The 27,553-nt window shown below is 40.9% G+C and overlaps 1 long non-coding RNA gene across 1 annotated transcript; it reads left to right on the top strand.

Moving 5' to 3' along the window:
* Positions 1-217: 217 nt before the first annotated feature.
* On the top strand, positions 218-27,553 carry LOC140709916 (uncharacterized). The gene is made up of 3 exons (XR_012090696.1): positions 218-289; positions 25,389-25,550; positions 25,929-27,553. It is a non-coding gene; the product is annotated as an uncharacterized lncRNA (long non-coding RNA).

Here is a 27,553-nt window from a genome sequence, read left to right as displayed (position 1 = left end):
CTTCCCTGGGTCTTTCTATGTCTGGAACAACTGAGCACAACCACTGATTTATTCCGTAGGAAGTGAGACATAAATTGTAATGCAGGCCTAAGACTCTGAGACAGTTAACAAGAGGCTCACAGAGAGGTTGGCTGACCCACAGCTACTGCCCGGAGACTGGGTAGTAGGAAGGCCAATAGAGGGAGATAAATGAAGTGCCATCTAATGAAGAAACACAGCAATGGCTCGTCCTAGAGCTGAGAAGGAAAGAGAGGCTGCTTCTACCAGGTTCTCTGTCCTGCAACATAAGGTATGTCCAATTATAATTTCCAAACAATTAAGAGTGTGACTACGTGTTAAAGATTATTAATTTAATAATGAGGGAGTTGGTAAAATGGTAAGACTGGTTCAAAGAGCATTTTTAAAAATAAGGGACTCTAACATAATCCAGGGAAGAAGGCATCCTGAAATAAATTTGCTGTTAGACAGAAAATTGGAATATCATACAGGACAATAAAATATAACTTTTAGGATTATCTACTTTAACAGAGCAAAACCTACGTTACATGTAACTTTATTGTATCTAATCCCTTAAAAGCAGATATATCCCCATGTATCAGTAATCTTTGAATAAGCCTGTGAAATAATATTCCAATATGACATTGAAAGGACATGGTGCTCACTCTTCTGCCTTATTTCTAAGTTTAAAAAGATTTTTTCCCTAGCAGTCCCCCTATTTTGATCATAAATAATCTGCAAAGATTATTCTCTATCACAGAAAAACTGATGGTCTTGAGAGGAGGTGTCAGCTGGGCTTCCTGGGTCGAGCAGGGGCCCAGAAAGCTGTGAATCTCACTCATTCTCTGCATCAGGACTTACTTCGGTCCTGGATGAATAATACTGAAGATATATGCTAAAAATATTCCTAACATCAGAATTCGTGCATGTGTTTTCTTCCCCAAGAAAGCTACAAACAGCGAAAATTTTGTTGTAAGCTTCCCTATGTCCTCTCTCTCTCCCTCTCTCCCTTCCCACTTCCCTGAAATTAAAAGCAACGTTAAAAGCCCATTTTTCTGAGACCAGCAGACCTTATCTATGCTCCCAATTCCAATTCCTTGTAAACACAATTTGTAAAATCCTGTGAGATCCTGTCTCCTTTGCCATGCTGCTGCAAGGTCATAAAGTAGATAAAACTCAAGTTGCAATTCCAGTTTTCCTCAAGATCTGAGCATGTTAATTGTCTTTGTTTCTTGCTCGGATAACATCTTCCCATGGTCTCATGTATTTCCCTCCTTAAAGAGTTTAAAAGATGATCAAAAAATCTAACACTGGTTACCTTCCAGTGATCAAAAAATCTAACACTGGACCCCTTCCACGCTGCGGAAGCTTTGTACTGTCACTCTGCTCAATAAAGCCTACAGCTTTTTTTCTCTTGGTCCAATCCGTGTCTCTCTCTCACTGCGGGCTGCCACCACACCAAATCTTTGGCGTGGCTAAGGCAAGAACCTTTGGCGTTACAGTCTCATAATGTTTTAGCTTGATTATTTACAAAAGTGAAACAAGAGGTATTAATTAACCATATAAGCCTCCATGAGCATATAGTACTAAGCAACTACTAAGGCCAGATAATTTAACTTCTGTCTGGAAATTTCATTAAGGAATCTCAGGTAGAGCTTTTTAAAAGACTCAATTGTTCTATCTTCCAGCCTGTGGCTAAAAACCAGGCCCAAGAAACTCCACCACATTTCACATGCAGAACCTCTATATTTTTGTCATTCAGTTTTTAAAACTGTGTTGAGCTAATTAAGAAGTATGCATAAAAGAACTTGTTATTGCTAGCATCCTGTTAAACATTAGAAGATCTCAAAGGATGTCAGGTGTAAAATTTACAAGAGATAAACAACCCCATTAAAAAGTAGACAAGGGACATGAACAAACACTTTTCAAAAGAAGACATGCGTGTGGCCAACAAGCATATAACAAAAAGCTTAATATTAGTGATCATTAGAGAAATGCAAATTAAAACCACAATGAGATATTATCTCACACCAGCCACAATGGCTATTATTAAAAAGTCAAAAAATAATGGATGCTGGTGAGGCTGTGGAGAAAAGGGAACAGTTATATACTGTTGGTGAGAGTGTACATTTGTTCAACCATTGTGGAAAGAAGCATGGTGATTTCTCAAAGAGCTAAAAGCAGAACTAGCATTCAACCCAGCAATTCCATTACCGGGTATATACCCAGAGGAATATAACGCATTCTACCATAAAGACGCATGCATGCGAATGCTCATTGCGACACTATTCACAATGGCAAAGATATGGAATCATCCTAAATCCATCAATGACAGATTGGATAAAGAAAATGTGATACATATACACCATGGAATACTATGCAGCCATAAAAATAAGATCATTGTCAGGCCTCTGAGCCCAAGCTAAGCCATCATATCCCCTGTGACCTGCACGTATACATCTAGATGGCCTGAAGTAACTGAAGAATCACAAAAGAAGTGAAAACGTCCTGTTTCTGCCTTAACTGATGACATTACCTTGTGAAATTCCTTCTCCTGGCTCAGAAGCTCCCCCACTGAGCACCTTGTGACCCCTGCCTCTGCCTGCCAGAGAACTACCCGCTTTGACTATAATTTTCCTCTACCTACCCAAATCTTATAAAACAGGCCCACCCCTATCTCCCTTCGCTGACCCTCTTTTCGGACTCAGCCCACCTGCACTCAGGTAAAATAGACAGGCTTGTTGCTCACACAAAGCCTGTTTCGTGGTGTCTTCACACGGACATGAGTGAAATTTGGTGCTGTGACTTGGATCGGGGGACCCTTGGGAGATCAATCCCCTGTCTTCCTGCTCTTTGCTCTGTGAGAAAGATTGACTTACGACCTCAGGTCCTCAGACCAACCAGCCCAAGGAACATCTCACCAATTTTAAATCGGGTAAGCGGCCTCTTTTTACTCTCTTCTCCAACCTCTCTCACTATCTCTCAACCTCTTTCTCCTTTCAATCTTGGTGCTATCTTTCAATCTCTCCCTTCTCTTAATTTCAGTTCCTTTCCTTTTCTGGTAGAGACAGGAGACGCATTTTATCTGTGAACCTAAAACTCTGGCGCCGGTCATGGACTCAGGAAGACAATCTTCCCTTGATGTTTAATCACGTGGGGATGACTGATGATTATTCACCCACGTTTCAGAGGTGTCTGACCACGCGCGGATGCCTGCCTTGGTCCTTCACCCTTAGCGGCAAGTACCGCTTTTCTGGGGGGCAAGAGCGCCCTGACCCCTTTTCTCCGTGTCTCTACTCCTTTTCCACTTTTCTGGGGGGCAAGCACCCCCGACCCCTTCTCTCCATGTCTCTACCCCTTTTCTGCTTTTCTTGGGGGCAAGCACCCCACACGTCTTCTCTCCGTGTCTCTACTCTCTCTTTTCTCTGGGCTTGCCTCCTTCACTATGGGCAACCTTCTACCCTCCATTCCTCCCTCTTCTCTGTTAGCCTGTGTTCTCAAAAACTTAAAACCTCTTCAACTCACACCTGACCTAAAACCTAAATGCCTTATTTTCTTCTGCAACACTGCTTGGCCCCAGTACAAACTTGACAATGGCTCTAAATGGCCATAAAACAGTACTTTCGATTTCTCCATCCTACAAGACCTAGATAATTTTTGTCGAAAAATGGGCAAATGGTCTGAGGTGCCTTATATCCAGGCATTTTTCTCACTTCCTTCCCTCCCTAGTCTCTGTCCCCAATGTGATTCCTCCCAAATCCTCCTTCTTTCCCTCCCACCTGTCCCCTCAGTCCCAACCCCAAGCGTCGCTGAGTCTTTCCAATCTTCCTTTTCTACAGACCTATCTGACCTCTCCCCTCCTCCCCAGGCTGCTCATCACCAGGCCGAGCCAGGTCCCAATTCTTCCTCAGCCTCCGCTCCTCTACCCTATAATCCTTCTATCACCTCCCCTCCTCACACCCGGTCCGGCTTACAGTTTGGTTCCGTGACTAGCTCTCCTCCACCTGCCCAACAATTTCCTCTTAGAGAGGTGGCTGGAGCTGAAGGCATAGTCAGGGTATATGTGCCTTTTTCTCTATCAGACCTCTCTCAGATCAGTCAGCGTTTAGGCTCTTTCTCCTCAGACCCCACTAAATATATACAGGAATTCAGATATCTAAGTCTGTCGTACAATTTAACCTGGAGTGACTTAAATGTCATCCTAACTTCTACCCTCTCCCCAGATGAAAGTTTTTTTTCCCCAGGAAAGTTTTTTCTCTAGCCCAATATCATGCTGACAACTGCCGACTTCATAAGCCAGACCTCCAGGAAGGCATTAGAGCAGTTCCATGAGAGGATCCCCAATGGAACTATCAGGCAGATTCCCCAAGTATAGCTAGGTGAGATTACATGATTTCCTGCCTAGTTGAAGGGCTTTAAAAGGCTGCTTACAAAGCTGGTAATTATGACAAACTTAAAGAAACTACCCAAGGTAAAGACGAAAACCCAGCCCAGTTCATGGCTCATTTGACAGCAACCCTGAGATGCGAAGGATCAGAAGGCCGTCTCATCCTAAATATGCATTTTATCACCCAGTCAGCTCCTGACATTCGGAAAAAACCTCAAAAATTAGAATCCGGCCCTCAAACCCCACAACAGGAATTAATCAACCTCTCCTCAAGGTGTACAATAATAGAGAAGAGGCAGCCAGATGGCAATGCATTTCTGAGTTATAATTACTTGCCTCTGCTGTGAGACAAAACCCAGCCACACATCCAGCACACAAGAACTTCAAAATGCCTAAGTTACACACACCTAAGCTGCAGCAGTCAAGCATTCCTACAAGACTTCCTCCATCAGGATCTTGCTTCAAGTGCCAGAAATCTGGCCACTGGGCCATGGAATGCCTGCAGCCTGGGATTCCTCCCAAGCCGTGTCCCATCTGTGCAGGGACCCATTGGAAATCAGACTGCCCAGCTCACCTGGCAGCCGGTCCTAGGGCCCTTAAAGCTCTAGCCCAAGGCTCCCTGACTGACTCCTTCCCAGATCAGCTCGGCTTAGTGGCTGAAGACTGACGCTGCCCGATTGCCTCGGACGTCCCCTGGACCATCATGGATGCCGAGCTTCAGGTAACTCTCACAGTGGAGAGTAAGTCCATTCCCTGATTAATCGATACACGGGCTACCCACTCCACATTACCTTCTTTTCAAGGGCCTGTTTCCCTTGACCCTGTCACTGTTGTGGGTATTGATGGCCAAGCTTCAAAACCCATTAAAACTCCCCCACTCTGGTGCCAACTTGGACAACATTCTTTTATGCACTCTTTTTTAGTTATCCCCACCTGCCCAGTTCCCTTATAAGGCCGAGACATTTTAACCAAATTATCTGCTTCCCTGACTATTCCTGGGCCATAGCCACACCTCATTGCTGCCCTTCTTCCCAACCCAAAGCCTCCTTTGTGTCTTCCTCTCATATGCCCCCACCTTAACCCACAAATATGGGATACCTCCACTGCCTCTCTGGCAACCGATCACATGCCCATCACCATCCCATTAAAACCTAATCACCCTTACCCCACTCAACACCAATATCCCATCCCACAGCATGCTTTAAAAGGATTAAAGCCTGTTATCACTCACCTGTTACAGCATGGCCTTTGAAAGCCTATGAACTCTCCTTACAATTCCCCAATTTTCCCTGTCCAAAAACTGGACAAGTCTTACAGGTTAGTTCAGGATCTGCGCCTTGTCAACCAAATTGTTTTGCCTATCCACCCTGTAGTGCCCAACCCGTACACTCTTTTGTCCTCAATACTTTCCTCCACAACTCACTGTTCCGTTCTTGATCTCAAAGATGCTCTTTTCACTGTTCCGCGGCACCTCTCATCCTAGCCTCCCTTTGCTTTTACCTGCACTGACCCTAACACCCATCAGTCCCAGCAGTTTACCTGGGCTGCGCAGGTAGCAGGGACAGCCCTCATTACTTCCTCCAAGCTCTTTCCCATGACTGACTTTCTTTCCACCCCTCCGCTTCTCACCTTATTCAATATATTGATGACTTTCTTCTTTGTAGCCCCTCCTTTGAATCTTCTCAACAAGATACCCTCCTGCTCCTTCAACATTTATTCTCCAAAGGATATTGGGCATCCCCCTCCAAAGCTCAAATTTCTTCTCCATCTGTTACCTACCTCGGCATAATTCTTCATAAAAACACACGTGCTATCCCTGCCGATCATGTCTGACTGATCTCTCAAACCCCAACACCTTCTATAAAACAACAACTCCTTTCCTTCCTAGGCATGGTTGGATACTTTCACCTTTGGATACCTGGTTTTGCCATCCTAAAAAAATCATTATATAAACTCACCAAAGGAAACCTAGCTGACCCATAGATCCTAAATCCTTTCCCCACTCCTCTTTCCATTCCTTGAAGACAGCTTTAGAGACTGCCCCCACCCTGGCTCTTCCTGACTCATCCCAACCCTTTACATTACTCACAGCTGAAGTGCAGGGCTGTGCAGTCGGAATTCTTACACAAGGACTGTGACTGTGCCCTGTAGCCTTTTTGTCCAAACAACTTCACCTTACTGTTTTAGGCTGGAAATCATGTCTCCATGCAGTGACTGCTGCTGCCCTGATACTTTTAGAGGCCCTCAAAATCAGAAACTATGCTCAACTCACTCTCTATAGCTCTCATAACTTCCAAAATCTATTTTCTTCCTCATACCTGATGCATATACTTTCTGCTCCCTGGCGTCTTCAGCTATACTCACTCTTTGTTGAGTCTCCCACACTTACCGTTGTTCCTGGCCCAGACTTCAATCCAGTCTCCCACAGTATTCCAGATACCACACCTGACCCTCATGACTGTATGTCTCTGATCCACCTGTCATTCACTCCATTTCCCCATATTTCCTTCTTTCCTGTTCCTCACCCTGATCACATTTGGTTTATTGATGGCAGTTCCACCAGGCCTAATCGCCACTCACCAGCAAAGGCAGGCTATGCTATAGTATCTTCTACATCTATCAGTGAGGCTACCAGTCTGCCCACCTCCACTACCTCTCAGCAAGCTGAACTCATTGCCTTATCTCGGGCACTCACTCTTGCAAAGGGATTATGCATCAATATTTATGTTGACTCTAAATATGCCTTCCATATCCTGCACCACCATGCTGTTATATGGGCAGAAAGAGGTTTCCTCACCACACAAGGGTCCTCTATCATTAATACCTCTTTAATAAATACTCTTCTCAAGGCTGCTTTACTTCCAAAGGAAGCTGGAGTCATTCACTGCAAGGGGCCTCAAAAGGCATCAGATCCCATTGCTCTAGGCAATACTTATGCTGATAAGGTGGCTAAAGAAGCAGCTAGCATTCCAACTTCTGTCCCTCATGGCCAATTTTTCTCCTTCTCATTGGTCACTCCCATCTACTCCCCTGCTGAAACTTCCACCTATCAATCTCTTCCCACACAAGGCAAATTATTCTTAGACCAAGGAAAATATCTCCTTCCAGACTCACAGGCCTGTTCTATTCTGTCTTCATTTCATAACCTCTTTCATGTGGGTTATAAGCCACTAGCCCATCTCTTAGAACCTCTCATTTCCTTTCCATCATGGAAATCTATCCTCAAGGAAATCACTTCTCAGTGTTCCATCTGCTATTCTACCACCCCTCAGGGATTGTTCAGGCCCCCTCTCTCGCCTACACATCAAACTCAGGGATTTGCCCCTGCCCAGGACTGGCAAATTGACTTTACTCACATGCCCTGAGTCAGGAAACTAAAATATCTCTTGGTCTGGGTAGACACTTTCACTGGATGGGTAGAGACCTTTCCCACAGGGTCTGAGAAAGCCACTGCGGTCATTTCTTCCCTTCTGTCAGACATAATTCCTCGGTTTGGCCTTTCCACCTCTATACAGTCTGATACTGGACCGGGCTTTACTAGTGAAATCACCCAAGCAGTTTCTCAGGCTCTTGGTATTCAGTGGAACCTTCATATCCCTTACTGTCCTCAATCTTCAGGAAAGGCAGAATGGACTAATGGTCTTTTAAAGACACACCACACCAAGCTCAGCCTCTAACTTAAAAAGGACTGGACAGTACTTTTACCTCTTATCCTTCTCAGAATTAGAGCCTGTCCTCGAGATGCTATGGAGTACAGTCCATTTGAACTTTTATATGGATGCACTTTCTTGCTCGGCCCCAACCTCATCCCAGATACCAGCCCTCTAGGCAACTTATCGTCCAGTCCTCCAGCAGGCTACACAGGAAATTCACCAGGCTGCTAATCTTCTCTTGCCTACTGTAGATTCCCAGTCATATGAAGACATCCCAGCTGAACGATCAGTTCTTGTTAAGAATCTGACCCCTCAAACTCTATAACCTCGATGGACTGGACCCTACTTCGTCATCTATAGTACCCCAACTGCCGTCCACCTGCAGGATCCTCTCCACTGGGTTCACCGTTCCAGGATAAAGCTGTGTCTGTCAGACAGCCATCCTAATCCCTCCTCTTTCTCCTGGAAGTCGAAAGTACTCTCCCTTACTTCCCTTAAACTCACTCGCATTTCTGAAGAACAGTAAAAACCCTTACGAGCCTAATACATCCCTTCATTCTATTAGGTCTGTTCGTCCTTACCCTACTTTTTGCAACAGGGCTTTACGAAGTCACCCCCACTACTTGGACTGAGCCCCAAAAACTAGTCATCCCTACTGTCTTCTGTCTAGTCATACTCCTATTCACCATTTTCAACTACTCATAAATACCCTATTCTTGTTTATACTGCTGGTTTATGCTGTTTCTCCAAGCCATTACAGCTGATATCTCTTGGTGCTATCCCCAAACCACCACTCTTAACTCACTCTTAGAGTGGATAGATGATCTTTGCTGGCAGGGAACCCTCCAATACTTTCACCCTGATGAAGTTCTACTCTTTACTTTTATACTCACTCTTACTCTCATTCCCATTCTTATGCCACCCTCTACCTCTCCCCAGCTAGCTCCAACATACTGTCAATCTTACTCACTCTCTCCTAGCCATTTCTAATCCCTCCTTAGCAAACAATTGCTGGCTTTGCATTTCCCTTTCTTCCAGCGCCTACACAGCTGTCCCCACCTTACATACAGACTGGGCAACATCTCCTGTCTCCCTACACCTCTGAACTTCCTTTAACAGCCCTCACCTTTACTCTCCTGAAGAACTCATTTACTTTCTAGACAGGTCCAGCAAGACCTCCCCAGACATTTCACACCAGCAAGCTGCCTCCCTCCTCCTCAATTACTTAAAAAACCTTTCTCCGTATATCAACTCTACTCCCCTGATATTTGGACCCCTCCCAATACAAACTACTATTCCTGTGGCCACTCCTTTATGTATCTCTCAGCAAAGACCCACTGGAATTCCCCTAGGTAACCTTTCACTTTATCAATGTTCCTTCAGTCTTCATCTCCAAAGCCCAACTACACACATCACTGAAACAATTAGAGCCTTCCAGCTCTGTATTACAGATAAGCCCTCTATCAATACTGGCAAACTTAAAAACATTAGCAGTAATTATTGCTTAGGAAGACACTTACCCTGCATTTCACTCCATTCTTGGCTGCCTTCCCCTTGCTTGTCAGACTCTTCCCCCAGACGCTCTTCTTGTTTACTTATACCCAGCCCTGAAAATAACAGTGAAAGGTTGCTCATAGACACTCAACATTTTCTCATACACCATGAAAATCAAACATTCCCCTCTAAGCAGTCGCCCCATCAGTCCCCATTACTATCTCTGATGGCTGCTGCCGTAGCTGGATCCCTAGGAGTCTGGGAACAAGACACCCTTTTCAGCACCCCTTCTCATCTTTTTACTTTGCATCTCCAGTTTTGCCTCTCACAAGGTCTCTTGTTCCTCTGTGGATCCTCTACCTACATGTGTCTACCTGCTAATTGGACAGGCACATACACACTAGTTTTCCTTACTCCCAAAATTCAATTTGCAAATGGGACCGAAGCGCTCCCTGTTCCCCTGATGACACCAACACGACAAAAAAGAGTTATTCCACTAATTCCCTTGCTTGTCAGTTTAGGACTTTCTGCCTCCACTATTGCTGTTGGTACTGGAATAGCAGGCATATCAACCTCTGTCACGACCTTTCATAGCCTCTCTAATGACTTCTCTGCTAGCATCACAGACATATCACAAACTTTATCAGTCATCTAGGCCCAAGTTGACTCTTTAGCTGCAGTTGTCCTCCAAAACTGACTTATTCCAAGACCTTGACTTACTCACTGTTGAAAAAGGAGGACTCTGTATATTTTTAAATGAAGAGTGTTGTTTTTACCTAAATCAATCTGGCCTGGTGTATGACAACATAAAAAAACTCAAGGACAGAGCCCAAAAACTTGCCAACCAAGCAAGTAATTACGCTGAACCCCCTTGGCACTCTCTAACTGGATGTCCTGGGTCCTCCCAATTCTTAGTCCTTTAATACCTATTTTTCTCCTTCTTTTATTCAGATCTTGTATCTTCCGTTTAGTTTCTCAATTCATCCAAAACCGTATCCAGGCCGTCACCAATAACTCTATATGACAAATGCTCCTTTCAACAACCCACAATATCGCCCCTGACCCCAAAATCTCCCTTCAGCTTCATCTCTCCCACTCTGGGTTCCCACGCCACCCCTAATCCTGCTCATAGCAGCCCTGAGAAACATCGCCCATTATCTCTCCATACCACCCCCAAAATTTTCACCGCCACAACAGTTTACCACTATTTCGTTTCATTTTTCTTATTTACATAAGAACACAGGAATGTCAGGCCTCTGAGCCCAAGCTAAGTCATCATATCCCCTGTGACCTGCACATGCAGATGGCCTGAATTAACTGAAGAATCACAAAAGAAGTGAAAATGGCCTGTTCCAGCCTTAACTGATGACATTGCCTTGTGAAATTCCTTCTCCTGGCTCAGAAGCTCCCCCACCGAGCACCTTGTGACCCCCGTCCCTGCCCACCAGAGAACTACCCCCTTTGACTGTAATTTTCCTCTACCTACCCAAATCTTATAAAAACAGCCCCACCCCTATCTCCCTTCACTGACTCTCTTTTGAGACTCAGCCCGCCTGCACCCGGGTGACATAAACAGCCTTGTTGCTCACATAAAGCCTGTTTGGTGGTCTCTTCACACAGACACAAGTGAAAATCATGTCTTATGTGGGAACATGGATGGAGCTGGAGGCTATTATCCTTAGCAAACTAAAGCAGGAACAGAAAACCGAATACTTCATGTTCTCACTTACAAGTAGGGGCTAAATGATGACAATTTATGAACGCAAAGAAGAAAACAACAGACACTGAGGTCTACTTGAGAGTGGAGGGTGGGAGGAGAGAGAGGAGTAGAGAAGATAACTATTTGGTACTGTACTTAACACCTGGGTGATGAAATAAACTGTACAAGAAACCCCCATGACATGCATTTACCTATATAATAAACCTTCACATGTACCACTAAACCTAAACTAAAACTTGAAAAGAAAAGAATATTAGGTGTAAAAAGACATGTTGATAATTTTTCTAAATTATGCATTGATTTTGGAATGACAAAATCAAGAGTTATAAGAGGAGATTTAGGCACTTGATTAAAATAGAAACAATAGCTTGGTTACCTATTAATCAAAGAGACCATACAACATTTTAAATAAACATTGAAAAAGATAACACAAGTATATGGAATCTTGGCTCTTTAGAATCAAAGGCATGATAAAGTGACACCAAGAACAGAAAATTATTCTGGCGAGACTTTGAATCCTTGCTCTCCAGACAGATAACACAGGGTGTAAAAAATAACCTTTTCTCTCCCTCATAAGAGCAGAATAAATACTCTAAGACAAATCTATCATTTTAACAGAGAGAAATCATATTCTAGGTTTTCATTAATGCCAGACTCAGCAGTGAAGATTTTCAGGTTCCTCTGGCCCCCCTTTTTTAAACTTACGGATGAGCCCATCAGCACTGAGCAAACTTTTCCAGAATTTGAGGACATTCCTTCACTTCTTTCAGACTCATCATTTGTAAGTATTACAAATCAATTTCTAAAAACCGTCTACAACTTTCTATATTCAAATTTTGTCTTCCATTATTCTTTTTCACACATGCAGCAACCAGACACTTTACTTAGGTCAAAACTACCTCTTTTATCCTTGCCATTTTTCTTTCCTATGATCTTGCAAATAGTTGAATTTATTTGCCATAATGCCTGGTATAGCTTTTTGTTTGTTTATTTGTTTGTTTTTTTGTCTTTTTTTGTTTGTTTGTCTTGTTTTTGTTGTTGTTTTTAGGTGGAGTCTCACTCTATTGCCCAGGCTGGAGTGCAGTGGTGCAATCTCAGCTCACTGCAACCTCTGCCTCCCAGGTTCAAGTGATTCTCCTGCTTCAGCCTCCAAAGTAGCTGGGATTACAGGCTCGCACTACCACCCCCAGCTAATTTTTGTATTTTTAGTAGAGACAGGGTTTCACCATGTTGTCCAGGCTGATCTTGAACTCTGGGGCTCACATGATCCTCCCACCTCAGTCTCCCAAAGTGCTGGGATTACAGGCATGAGCCACCATGCCCAGCCCCTGGTGTAGTCTTAACTGTTTCTATTCATTAAAACTGATAAATTATATTTTAAAAAGAGAACTTTTTAAAGTAAGTTTGTAATTAAGAATTATCTATCATACACAGGCATTTAAGCATACCCAAAAGCATAAAGGAGCATAATACAACCTCCTACTGCCATCCACATGCCTTTTACACCTTCTCCAAGTGGTAAAAAGAAACACTTCCACTAACAAGATCCAAAGATACAGCCACTCTATAATATATGCAAATAGGAAGCATAAGTATACCCATTTAGATGTTAAGATGACACTCAGTAACCAAGATTTCTGTATTCTATTTTACTTAGAAATTACCCAGGTAGCCAGAGATTATTCATTAATCATTATCCATTATCAATTTAACATTAGTCTATAGATTCAAAGTTTACTGAGGGTGTTAGAACTTATGTTCAAACAGACATACTACAAATATAATTGCTGTTAATAGAAAAGGTTTGTAAAAACTCTAATTCAATTTATTTGAAAATTTTGTTTTTTCACAATCCTAAATATTATATAGGGCTAATATTAGCTAATCTAATAAATGAATTAGTGTAAAAAGTTTAGGAAGTTCAGATTAACTAGTCTCTTCGTGTAAAAGAAAATATACCAAACCTTACTTTCAAAAAATCTTATATTTATACCCCACACTGATAAAACTGCAGGAAATTACATGTAACTGTTGCTAATCCTAATCACTAAATCAATCTGATTTGTACATGGACTCATCTTGATTACTTGAATTTTGATTCTTATGAAAATGTCTCCTAGCTAGCATTTTCTGTAAGAAAGAATTTTTGTAGGTTAGCCCATTTAAAATATTAGTTTAGCTTCTTTATTTTGGGGAATGACATGGTTTGGCTCTGTATCCCCACCCAAATCTTATGTTTAATTGTAATTCCCTATGTTGGGGTAGAACTTAGTGGGAGATGATTGAATTATGGTGGTGGATTTCCCCCTGCTGTTCTCATGTTAGTTAATGAATTCTCACAAGGTCTGGTTGTTTAAAATTGTGTAGCTCTTCCCCTTTTGCCCTCTTTCTCCTGTCACCATGTGAAGATTTGCTTGCTTTACCTTTACTTCCAACATGATTGCAAGTTTCCTGCGGCCTCCCCAGCCATGCCTTCGGTACAGCCTATGGAACCATGAGTCAATTAAACCTCTTGTCTTTAAAAACTATCCAGTCCTGGGTAGTTCTTTATAGAAATGTGAGAATAAACTAATACAGAAAATTGGTACCAGAGAAGTGGGGCATTGCTATAAAGATACATGAAAATGTAGAAGCAACTTTGGAACTGTGTAATGGGCAGAAGTTGAAACAGTTTGGAGGGCTCAGAAGAAGACAGGAAGACGAGGGAAAGTTTGGAACTTTCTAGAAACTTGTTGAATGGTTGTGACCAAAATGCTGATAGTGATATGGACAGCGGTGTCCAAGCTGAAGTGGTCTCACATGGATATGAGGAACTTATTGGGAACTGGAATAAAAGATCCCTCTTGCTACACTTTAGCAAAGAGACTGGCAGCATCATGCCCCTGCTTTAGAGATCTGTGGAACTTTGAACTTAAGACACATGATTAGGGTATCTGGTGGAAGAAATTTCTAAGCAGAAAAGTGTTCAAGATATGGCCTGGCTGTGTCTAAAAGCCTATGCTCATTTCCATAAACAAAGAAATGACCTAAAACTAGACCTTATATTTAAAAAGAAGCAGAGCATGAAAGTTCAGAAAACATGCAGTCAGACCATGCAACAGAAAAGAAAAACTCATTTTCTGGGGGAAAAAAAATTAAGGCTACAGAAATTTGCATAAGTAAAGAAGAGCTGAATGTGAATAGCCAAGAGAGTGGAGAGAATGCCTTCAGGGCATTTCAGAGACCTTAGCAGGAGCCCCACCAATCACAGGCCTGCAGGCCTAAAAGGGAAAAATGGTTTTGTGGGTCAGGCTCAAGGACCTGCTGCTCTGTGCATCCTTGGGACATGGTAGCCTGCATCCCAATTGCCCCAGCTCAAGCCGTGACTAAATGGATCAAAGTACAGCTGGGGTCATTGTTTCAGAGGATGCAAGGCCCAACCCTTGCTGACTTCCAAGTGGTGTTGGGCTTGTGCATGTACAGAAAGCAAGAGTTGAGGTTTGGGGGCCTCTGCCTAGATTTCAGAGGATGTTTGGAAATGCCTGAATGTCCAGGCAGAAGTCTGCTGAATGGTTGGAGCCCTCATGGAGACCCTCCACTAGGGCAGTGTGGAGGGGAAATGTGGGGCTGGAACTGCCACACAGAGTCCCCACTGGGGCACTGCCTAGCGGAGCTGTGAGAAAAGGGCCACTATCCTCCACCTCCCAGAATGGTAGGTCCTTTGACAGCTTGCACTGTGCATATGGAAAAGCCAAAGGCACTCAATGCCAGCCTGTGAAAGCAGCCATGAGGGCTGTACCCTGCAAAGCCATAGAGGCAGAGCTGTCCAAGGTCTTGGGAGCCTACCCCTTGCATCAGTGTGGCCTGGATGTGAGACATGGAGTCAAAGGAGATTATTTTGGAGCTTTAAGATTTAATAACTTCCCTGCTGGGTTTGGGAATTGCATGGGGCCTATAGCTCCCTTTGTTTGGGACAATTTCTCCCTTTTGGAATGAGAGAATTTACTCAATGCCTATACCCCCATTATATCATAGAAAAACTAACTTGTTTTTTATTTTACAGGCTCATGGGGGAAACAACTTGCCTTGTCTCAGATGAGACTTTGGACTTGAACGTTTGAGTTAATGCCGGAATGAGTTAAGACTTTGGAGGTCTGTTGGGAAGGTATGATTATGTTTTGAAATGTGAGAAGAACATGAGATCTTGGTGGGGCGGGGGGTCCAGGGGCAGAATGATATGGTTTGACTCTGTGTCCCCACCCAAATCTCATGTTAAAGTTTAATTCCCAATGTTAGGGGAGGAACCTGGTGTGAGTTGATTGGATCATGGAGGTGTATTTCTCCCTTGCTGTTCTCCTGATAGTGAGTGAGTTGTCACAAAATCTAGTTGTTGTCTGAAAGTGTGTAGTGCTTCCCCTTTCACTTCCTCTCCCCTGTCACTATATGAAGATGTGTTTGGTTCCCCTTTGCCTTCTGCCATGATTGTAAGTTTTCTGAGGGCTCCCGAGTCATGCCTCCTGTACAGCCTGTGGAACTGTGAACCAATTAAACCTCTTTTCTTTATAAACTTTTTAGTCTCAGGTAATTTTTTATAGCAATGTGAGAATAAACTAATATGGCGAATTCTGAGAATATTATATCTATGTAATTCCTTAATATATTATGAAGCATTTAATTAATTTAACAGACATTGTAATCTAATTTATTAATATCCTTCAGGAGAAGGAAAATGTTCCACACTCACAATGAGAAGTAAAGCTTTTCTTAATTTCACACAAACCTACAGAGAGCTTGCAGTTTCAGTTCTGTAAACTAAGTCACAGGTCAAGAACAGATAGAAATACAAACATTCACTTATCCAGATCTCAAAGGGATGTGCTTTGTTCCAGGAAGCACAACATACTTTCTTAGTTACTTGAGCTCACAAATGGTCAAACAAACAAACTGAAAAGACTGACAGAATTATCTTTCATTTCTCACCCAAGAGAGTATATCCCATCCTTCCAGTAAAGATCACCAAATGATCACACTATGCAACCAGAGTCCCATCACCGCAGTCACCAGTGGCAAATGACTCTTGGCCATGCTTAAATCAGAACCAGGGCTAAATCTGTCCAAGGACCAAAATAAAAAAGAGAAACATGATTAGAAGAGTGAGCAAGTGAAAGTTTGAGAGAGAGAGGAAAGACAAAGGTTTATTACCACTTGAGATCCATTGTAGGAGTCAAAAATCACTGATCAGAGCTGCAGCAGCCCAGGTGTGCTTCCAGTGCCTCAGAATTTGATGAAAACTGGCAGGCTAGTCCACTTGACAATCTCAGCAAAGCTTCAAAAACCAACAATTATTTCAATTCCCCAAAATTTAAAAACATGCAAATATAGAAGCAACATGTATCCAAAATTTACTGATTCATCAATAAGGATATAAGATGGTAAAGTTATTTAAAAGAGCATTTTGATCAAATAAACAATCTAATGCAACTTAAAGAACTAGAAAAGCAAGAGAAAACAAAACCAAAAATTAGTAGAAGAAAAAAATAATAAAGATCAGAGCAGAAATAAGTGAAACAGAAATGGAAAAACAATACAAAACATCAATGAAACAAAAAAGTTTTTCAGAGTTTAACAAAATTGACAAATCTTTAGCCAGACTAAAAGAAAAAGAGAAAATATTCAAATAAATAAAATCAGGAAAAAAAGGACATATTACAACTGATACTGCAGAAATTCGAAGGATCACTAGTGACTACTATGAGCAACCATATGCCAATAAATTGGAAAATTTGCAAAAAGTGGACAAATTTCTAGATTCATAAAACCTACCAAGATTGAAACAGGAAGAAATTCAAAACCTGAACAGACTGGTAACAAGTAACACGCTTGAAGTCATAATAATAACAATAAAAATCTCCCAATAAAGAGAAACCTGGAACCTGATGGCTTTTACTGAATTCTACTAAACCGAATTCTACTAAACATTTAAAGAAGAACCAATACCAATTAGTTCTTCTAATTCTACTAAACATTTAAGGAAGAACTAATATCGATCCTACTCAAACTATTCCAAAAAATAGATGAAGATGGAATACCGCCAAACTCATTTTATGAGGCCAGTATTACCCTGATATCAAAACCAGCCAAAGACACATCAAAAAAGAAAACTACAGGCCAGTATCACTGATGAATATTGATGCAAAAATCCTCAATGAAATACTAGCAAGCTGAATTTAACAGCGCATTAGAAAGATCATTCATCATGACAAGTAGGATTTATCCCTGAGATGCAAGAATGGTTCCACATACACAAATCAATCAGTGTGATATATCATATAAACAGAATGAAGGAGAAAAATCATATGATCATTTTATGGACACTGGAAAAGCATTTGATAAAATTCAACATCCCTTCATGATAAAAACTCTGAAAACCTGGGGATAGAAGGAATATACTTCAACATAATAAAAACAACAGACCCACAGCTAATATACTGAATGGGGAAAAACTGAAAGGTTTTCCTCTAAGATCAGGAACACAACAAGGGTGCCTGCTGTCACCACTGTTACTCAACATGGTGCTAGAAGTTTTAGCTAATCAGACTAGAGACATGCAAAAGAATGAAACTAGAGCCCTATCTCTCAACATATAAACAAATAGAGTCAAAGTGGATTAAAGACTTAAATCTAAGACCTCAAATTATGAAGCCACTACAATAAAACATTGGGGAAAATCTCCAGGACATTGGTATGGGCAAACATTTCTTGAGTATTACCCCATAAGTACAGATAACCAAAGCAAAAACAGACAAATAGGATCACATCAACTCAAAAAGCTTCTGCCCAGAAAAGGTTGTAATCAACAAAGAGAAGAGACAACCCACAGAATGTGAGAAAATATTTGCAAACTACTCATCTGGCAAGTAATTAATAACCAGAATATATAAGAAGCTACAGGAAAAAAAAATCAAATAATCTGATCAAAAGATGGGCAAAAGATTTCAATAGACATTTCTCAAAAGAAGATACAGAAATGGCAAACAGGCATATAAAAAGGGACTCAACATTATTAATCATCAGAGAAATGTGAATCAAAACTATGATGAACTATCATCTCACCCCAATTAAAATGACTTATATCCAAAAGACAGGCAATAACAAATGCCGGAAAGGATATGGGGAAAAGGGAACACTTGTATACTGTTGGTAGGAATGTAAATTAGTACAACCACTATGCAGAACAATTTGGAGATGCCTCAGCAAACTAAAAATTGAGCTACCATATAATCCAGCAACTCCACTGCTGGATATATACCCAAAAGAAAAGAAAACAGTGTATCGACGAGGTATGTGGATTCCTATGTTTGCTGTAGTACTATTTTCTATAGCAAAGATTTGGAAGCAACCTGAGTGTCCATCAACAGATGAATGGATAGAGAAAATGTGGTACACATACACAATGAAGTACTATTCACCCATAAAAAATAATGAGATTCAGTCATTTGCAACAACATAAACAACATAGATGGAACTGGAGATCAATATGTTAAGTGAAATAAGCCAGGCACAGAAAGACAAATATTGCATGTTTTCACTTGTTTGTGGGATCTAAAAATCAAAACAATTGAACTCATGGACATAGAGAGTAGGAGGATGTTTACCAGAGTCTGGAAAGGGTAGTAGGAGGGGGTGGGTAAGGTGAGGATCGTTAATGGGCACAAAAAAAAAAATAGAAAAAATAAAAATGACCTACTATTTGATAGCACAAATAGCGACTATTATTAATAATGACTGCACATTTTAAAATAACTTAAAGAGAGTAATTAGGTTGTTTGCAACTCAATGAATAAATGCTTGAGTGGATGGATACCCCATTCTCCATGATGTGCTTATTTCACATTGCATGCTTATATAAAAACATTTCATGTACCCCATAAATATATGTATCTACTATGTACCCACAAAAATAAAACATAAAAATAGATTTTTTAAAAAGACTTACTATGAAACTAAGAAAAATATCTCTTTAAAATATAGTAAGGATGAAAAATAAAACTTACATTTTACACAAAAAGTAAGTAAATAAAAGAGAATTTTGAGGAACATGGACTGTGTTTACCATATTGTGGTAGGCTGAAAAATGATCCCCCAACACTGTTATCCCCAGAACCTGTGAATATAATATCTTACATGGCAAGAAAGATTTTTAAAATTAATTTAGTCTAAGGATATTTATATCGGGAGATAATCCTGGATTATCTGAGCGCTCTCAGTTTAATCACAGAATAAAAATAGAAGAGGAAGGCAGAGAATAGGTCAGAAGGATGCTATATGAGAAGGACCTGCTGTTGCTGGCTTTCAAGTTAGAGGAAGGGGACCATGAGCCAAGAAACGTGATGACCTCCACAAGCTGGGAATACCCCTCAACTTACACTTAGCAAGAATATGGATGGGGACCTCAGTCATATACCTGTAAGGAACTGAATTCTTCCAATAACTCAAGTGAGCAAGAAACAGATTATCTCCTGAGAGACTACAAAAAGGAGCAAAGCATGCAGAGACCTTGATTTTAGTCTGGTAAGACTTATACCAAACTTCTGACATTCAGAAGTATAGAATAATAAATCTGAGTTGTTTTAAGCCATGACATTCGTGGGAATTTGCTATAGCAACAATAGAAAACTAACATACTCGAATGGAGATTTAATTTGTTAACATCCTACAGGACAATAAAACTGTGACCTTGAAATTTATCTTTTCTACCACACAGATACCTACATTATGCATTTGATATGGTTAAGTTTTGTGTCGCCACCCAAATCTCGTCTTGAATTGTAACCCACAGGTGCTGAGCGAGAGACCTAATAGGAAGTGATTGGATCATGGGGGCAGTTTCCCTGTTCTCATGATGGCGAGTGAATTCTCATGAGATGTGATGGTTTTATAAATGGTAGTTTTTCCTGTGCTTTCACATGATCTCTTTCACCTGCTTCCCCTTCCACCATGATTGTAAGTTTTGAGGCCCCCCCAGCTATATGGAGCTGTGAGTCAATTAAACTTCTTTCCTTTGTAAATTATCCAGTCTTGGGTACTACCTTTACAGCAGTGTAAGAACAGAATAATAAAGCATTTAACGTCAGAGTATGATTTCATAGTTAATAGTGAATATCAAAATCAAAAGCAGGTACATTATTCTAGATATTTAAATTATTGTTGAGTTAATCCATTAAACAAAGTCTGAGTGTGACATTGAAAGAACATGCTATTCACCTTTTTACCTTCTTTCCAAGTTTAATTAATTTTTTTTTTCTGCCAGGTGAGATGTCATTTCATTTTATAGACTATAAGTTTCATGACGGCAAACACCGTATTTTTTTCAATTGATGTCTTACTTGAGTCTAACACATTGTCTGACGTATTGTGGGTGCTAAACAAATGTTAAATGGATAAACAAACCTCTGCAATCTCATGTCTGAATATTTCCTGCTGTGAAATTTATGATTCAACCTCACTGAATTCCTTCCATTCCTTAAATATCAATAAACCATGCTCTTTCTCACTGTGAGACTTTTGCACTTTCTTTTTTCTCTGCCTGAAACCCACATCCCCATTTTGCCTGGCTAATGAGCAATCAATGCTGGAGCTCAGCTCAGACGTCACCTCCTCTGGGAAGAAGCATCTGGTCGCTCTCCTCTTCCCATACATCATTCTCTCACCGTCTGTGTACTTACCCCTCCATAGCACTTAACACATTATATTTTTCTGTATGTTCTCTTCTTGATAGACTAATGCAGCAAACAATAATAGTGTTTTTGTTTGTTTATTTGTTTTTAAGACAGGGTCTCCCTCTGTTTCCCAGGCTGGAGTTCAATGGCGCCATCATGGCTCACCACAGCCTCAACCTCCCCAGGCTCAGGTGATCCTCTCATCTCAGCCTCCCAAGTAGCTGGGACCACAGGCCTGCACCACCACACCCAGCTGTTTATTTAAATTTTTGTATTTTTAGTAAAGACAGTATTTCACCATTTTGCCCAGGCTGGTCTTCAAACTGCTGAGCAATCAGAACAGTTTATTCATCAACCCTAGAGTCAGACTGCCTGGCTCTACAATTGACTAGCTGTGTTAATTTACATCATTTAATCCATGACTCAATTTTTCAACTCTAAAGTAACAATAATATTAATGCAACTGCTGCATATGGCTGTTGTGAGGACTTAGGACAGAGCCTGGTATACAGCTAGCTCACAGGAAGCTTTTGCTGTTTCGTAAACTTCTTGAACTCAGAACCACCATCATATTCACGCTTTTCCTTAGTTTCTGATACAGAAGGCCTGACATAGAGTGAGTGTTCAGTATCCTTTGGTGACTTGAAGAGAATTATGATCCAGTAAAGAACATCCTTCTGTGGGACCATAATTGGACATAAAAGAGCAATGTCTTTACAGTGAGATAAACTACCCAGAGAGGCTCGACTTCAAAGGCAAGAGGGATCCTCCAACTCATCCCCACTCCAAATATCTGGAAACCAAAGTACCGGTCCTTGTGCTCCCTGGAGGGGCCTGTTGACTCAATATCTCATTACATCACAGATGCAAGAAGCCTATTCCCAAAAAGACTGTGGATTCTCAGTAACAGCAGACCCTTTCCATCCCTAACTCCCTAATACACATAAACGCATGTGCACACACATACACACCACTCCCTCCATCCCACCCCAACCTTCCTGGATCAGGAAATTCTCCTGTGGTCTTTAGACCCATTATGTTGACCCTGGGAATCAGCCTTTATAATTCCAAGAGCTTGTTCAGGCCCAGGATGACTCTTGAGGGAAAATAAGAGTTGTCTCTGGCTGAGGGAATGCAGTGCCATGCCTTCCCTCTTTGGTTATTGGGGTTCCTAGCTGAGTCATTACACCCCTTTTGGTGCACAGATTGAGAGCTTTCCACAGACTTTCTGCCCAGCAGGGTCCGGAAGCACCAGCCCAGTCAGGAACAGCACAGAGCTGGCTGATGACTTCATCAAATTCACACTCCTGCAGGCATCTGCCTACAGCCCCCACAGAGTGAAAAGAGAACATAAATTACGTGAAAGGCACAGTCACTTTGCAGAAATTACCCTGAGCCAGCATGGAATTTGTACATGGATAGAAACTGTGAGGCTTGGTATGAATTTTTAAAGGCCCAGTCTTATCACATATTGGACCTGTGTGGACCGCATTCAAAAGAGCTGTGCAGGAGCCTCACTGATGATTGTCCACATCCTCCTCGTTCCCATCTGTTATTGAATAAGGTTTTACATTGTTTGCCAATGTATGCTTTTATTTTTCCTATCACTAAGGAGCAGAAAACACCAAATAAACATAAAATAAAACTAGACAGTACATGCCTGAATTATTATTACTATTTTGCCATTGAGAAAAGTGAGCCAGAAGAGGTTACACAAAATGTTAAAGGCTATATAGCACAATAGGCACAGAGACCAGACTCTTGAGTTCCCGATTTGTAGGGAGATTACAACATATGATCCATACAATAATCTACCAGTTGGATGCTATTAACCCACTAACAAGGAAGCACTTTATTTATTTATTTATTTATTTTGGCCAATTAAACACTTATTTTTTACCTGAAAACTCCACAGCTAATAAAAGAGGTGGGTGAATATTAGAACTTTTGCTTTTTTTTGGTTTGTTTGTTTTATTATTATACCTTAAGTTCTAGGGTAAATGTGCACAACGTGCAGGTTTGTTACGTATGTATACATGTGCCATGTTGGTGTGCTGCACCCATTAACTCGTCATTTACATTAGGTATTTCTTCTAATGCTATCCCACCCTCTGCCCCCTGCCCCACGACAGGCCCTGGGGTGTGATGTTCCCCGCCCTGTGTACAAGTGTTCTCATTGTTCAATTCCCACCCATGAATGAGAACATGTGGTGTTTGGTTTTCTGTCCTTGTGATAGTTTGCTCAGAATTATGGTTTCCAGTTTCATCCATGTCCCTGCAAAGGACATGAACTCATCTTTGTTTATGGCTGCATTGTATTCCATGGTGTAGATGTGCCACATTTTCTTAATCCAGTCTATCATTGATGGACATTTGGGTTAGTTCCAAGTCTTTGCTATTGTGAATAGTGCTGCAGTAAACATACGTGTGCATGTGTCTTTACAGTAGCATGATTTATAAACCCTTGGGTATATACCCAGTAATGGGATCGCCGGGTCAAATGGTATTTCTAGTTCTAGATCCTTGAGGAATCGCCACACTATCTTCCACAGTGGTTGAACTAGTTTACACTCCCACCAACAGTGTAAAAGCATTCCTATTTCTCCACATCCTCTCCAGCACCTGATGTTTCCTGACTTTTTAATGATCGCCAATCTAACTGGTGTGAGATGGTATCTCATTGTGGTTTTGATTTGCATTTCTCTGATGACCAGTGATAATGAGCAGTTTTTCATGTGTCTGTTGGCTGCATAAATGTCTTCTTTTGAGAAGTGTCTGTTCATATCCTTTGCCCACTTTTTGATGGGGTTGTTTGTTTTTTTCTTGTAAATTTGTTTAAGTTCTTTGTAGATTCCGGATATTAGTCTTTTGTCAGATGAGTAGATTGCAAAAATTTTCTCCCATTCTATACTTTGCCTGTTCACTCTGATGGTAGGTTCTTCTGCTGTGCAGAAGCTCTTTAGTTTAATTAGATCCCATTTGTCAATTTTGGCTTCTGTTGCCATTGCTTTTGATGTTTTAGTCATGAAGTCTTTGCCCATGCCTATGTCCTGAATGGTATTGCCTAGGTTTTCTTCTAGGGTTTTTATGGTTTTAGGTCTAACATTTAAGTCATTAATCCATCTTGAATTACTTTTGAATAAGGTGTAAGGAAGGGATCCAGTTTCAGCTTTCTACATATGGCTAGCCAGTTTTCCCAGCACCATTTATTAAATAGAGAATCCTTTCCCCATTTCTTGTTTTTGTCAGGTTTGTCAAAGATCACATGGTTGTAGATGTGTGGTGTTATTTCTGAGGGCTCTGTTCTGTTCCATCAGTCTATATCTCTGTTTTGGTACCAGTACCATGCTGTTTTGGTTACTTTAGCCTTGTAGTATAGTTTGAAGTCAGGTAGCGTGATGCTTCCAGCTTTGTTCTTTTGGCTTAGGATTGTCTTGGCAATGCGGGCTCTTTTTTGGTTTCATATGAACTTTAAAGCAGTTTTCTTCCAATTCTGTGAAGAAAGTCGTCGGTAGCTTGGTGGGGATGGCATTGAATCTATAAATTACCTTGGGCAGTATGGTCATTTTCATGATATTGATTCTTCCTATACGTGAGCAAGGGATATTCTTCCATTTGTGTCCTCTTTTATTTCATCGAGCAGTGGTTTGTAGTTCTCCTTTAAGAGGTCCTTCACATCCCTCGTAAGTTAGATTCCTAGGTATTTTATTCTCTTCATCTTGTGAATGGGAGTTCACTCATGATTTGGTTGTCTGTGTGTCTGTTATTGGTGTATAAGAATGCTTGTGATTTTTGCACATTGATTTTGTGTCCTGAGATTTGCTGAAGTTGCTTATCAGCTTAAGGAGATTTTGAGCTGAGACAATGAGGTTTTCTAAATATACAATCATATCATATGCAAAGAGGTACAACTTGACTTTCTCTTTTCCTAATTGAATACCCTTTATTTATTTCTCTTGCCTGATTGCCCTCGCCAGAACTTCCAACACTGTGTTGAATAGGAGTGGTGAGAGAGGGCGTCCCTGTCTTGTGCCAGTTTTCAAAGGGAATGCCTCCAGTTATTGCCCATTATATGTTATTGGCTGTGGATTTGTCATAAATAGGTCTTATTATATTGAGATACATTCCATCAATACCTAGTTTATTGACAGTTTTTAGCATGAAGGGCTGTTGAATTTTGTCAAAGGCTTTTTCTGCATCTATTGAGATAATCATGTGGTTTTTGTCATTGGTTCTGTTTATGTGATGGATTATGTTTATTGATTTGCGTATGTTGAACCAGGCTTGCATCTCAATGAAGAAGCCGATTTGATCGTGGTGGATAAGCTTTTTGATGTGTTGCTGGATTCAGTTTGCCAGTATTTTATTAAGGACTTTTGCATTGATGTTCATCAGCGTTGTTGGTCTAAAATTCTCTTTTTTTGTTGTGTCTCTGCCAGACTTTGGTATCAGGATGCCATTGGCCTCATAAAATGAGTTAGGGAGGATTCCCTCTTTTTTTATTGATTTGAATAATTTCAGAAGGAATGGTACCAGCTCCTTCTTATACCTCTGGTAGAATTCTTCTGTGAATCTGTCTGGTTCTGGACTTTTTTTTGTTGGTGGGCTATTAATTATTGCCTCAATTATAGGGCCTGTTATTGATCTATTCAGAGATTCAACTTCTTCCTGGTTTAGTCTTGGGAGGGTGTATGTGTCCAGGAATTTATCCATTTTTTTCTAGATTTTCTAGTTTATTTGCGTAGAGGTGTCAGAGTATTCTCTGACGGTAGTTTGTATTTCTGTGGGAAGTACTCTCTTGAATAATACTGGATTCTGAGAGTAAACATTTGATGAAAAACTATAGTTCAAATCCTGCACACCTGGGTGACTTAGAAAACTTTAACTATAAATAATGGCATTCAAAATACATAGGAATATTGGCAAAGGGAGTCCCAAATGCCACGCCCAGGCTAATTGTCTTTCTCTCTTCCCTCTAGTACAGCACTTTAAATGTCTAGTTGACATTTAAAGGGTCACTGTGCCAGAAGGCAGCTTGCCTGGGCCCATGGCAATGCCAGAAATTGCAAGACCAAGCTGAAAAAGCACAAAGAAGTTTCCTTTGGTTCCAGACACCTCTTGGCTTGAATAGGAAATAGCCTCTTATTGACACTACACTGCAATTTCAAATAATATGTTTTTTATCACCCCTTTGAGAAATATCACCTTGGGTTCATCTCAGAAAAAAATAGAAAGTAGAATTTTTTCGAACTTAATCCCCTTGGGTTCATCTCAGAAAAAAATAGAAAGTAGAATTCTTTCAGACTTAATCCCCTCTTTGTATTTGTCTCCTCTGTATCTCTCCAAAGTAGATGGGTAGGAAAGGGAAACAGTGCTGTAGAAAATGGGACAAGACTGCACCCTAATAAAACAAGAAGATATTGTTTATCAGAGGTCTCCTTTTCCAGGCTCAAGCCTCGAGTTTCTCATTGTCCCAACATTACTCCCACAAATGCCTTGCTGGAAGAGTCTTTTATGCTAGACCTCTGCCATCTTCCCATCCTTTCTACCTTCCTCCTAACCTTCACTCTTGAGAAAGACTCATTCTGGCTTCGGTGTCCATAGAACCTTGAAGCAGCTTTCTGGTGAGGAGGTAAGCTACTTCCTGCAAAACTATCAGTAGCTACTATTGATTAATGTAGTCTCCTGACCAGATAATGTATTCCTGTTCCAACAGAAGTCTTCTTGAGATATCTGAAAGTGACATGTAACCAGAGGGAAGATTTTTGGAGGGTTCTTGAACTAGCTCTACCCAGGGAACTGCCAACAATAACTTTCTGTGGCATTTGTTAAATTGTCATTTTGCCCCTCACTGCTTGACTTAGCCCTCTTGAAAAGGGCCAGGAGGAGACAACAAGTCTCAAAGAGCAGTGTATATCAAAGCCTGACTTGCCAGCAATGCCTGACCCTGCCAAAGAAAGCAGGGAAGCCCCCACAGAACCTCTTAGAAACCTCAACTCTCTCAGCCTCTTGCCCCAGAGCATCACTGGCAGGCATAGACCAAGCATATTCACAATCACACATACCTCTTTTTTTGCTTTTATTCATTTTAATTTATAACAACTATTTATTTAGGATGTGGTTCTGTGGGCTGTTAAATTGTTTTATTGTCAAATCATAGCTGTATACATTTGTGGGGTGTTAAAACAATAGATGTTTTAACATATATATACACAATGAGTGTGATTAAATCAAGCTAATTAATCCATCTATCACCTTGCTTACCTATCTTTTTTTATGGTGAGGATTTGAAATTTACTCTCTTAGTTGTTTTGAAATATACAATACAGTATTATTGACTGCAGTCACCCTGGTGTGCAGTATATCTCTAAATTTATCCCTACTGTCTTTCTGAAACTTTGTACCCTTTGATTAACAACTCCCATTCCCAACTCAATCTGAAACATTGTACCCTTTGATCAGCAACTCTTCATTCCCTCCCTCCCAGCCCACTCTCAGCCTCTTTCTACTCTCTATTTCTATGAGTTCAACTTTGTTAGGTTTTTACATGTAAGTGAGATCATGCAGTATTTGTCTTTCTGTGCCTGGTTTATTTTACTTATCA

This window comes from Chlorocebus sabaeus, chromosome 23 (genome assembly GCF_047675955.1).
Source record: "Chlorocebus sabaeus isolate Y175 chromosome 23, mChlSab1.0.hap1, whole genome shotgun sequence".
NCBI lineage: Eukaryota > Metazoa > Chordata > Mammalia > Primates > Cercopithecidae > Chlorocebus > Chlorocebus sabaeus.
Note: the sequence above shows the minus strand (reverse complement) of the source record. Positions and strands in the feature narration are given on the sequence as shown.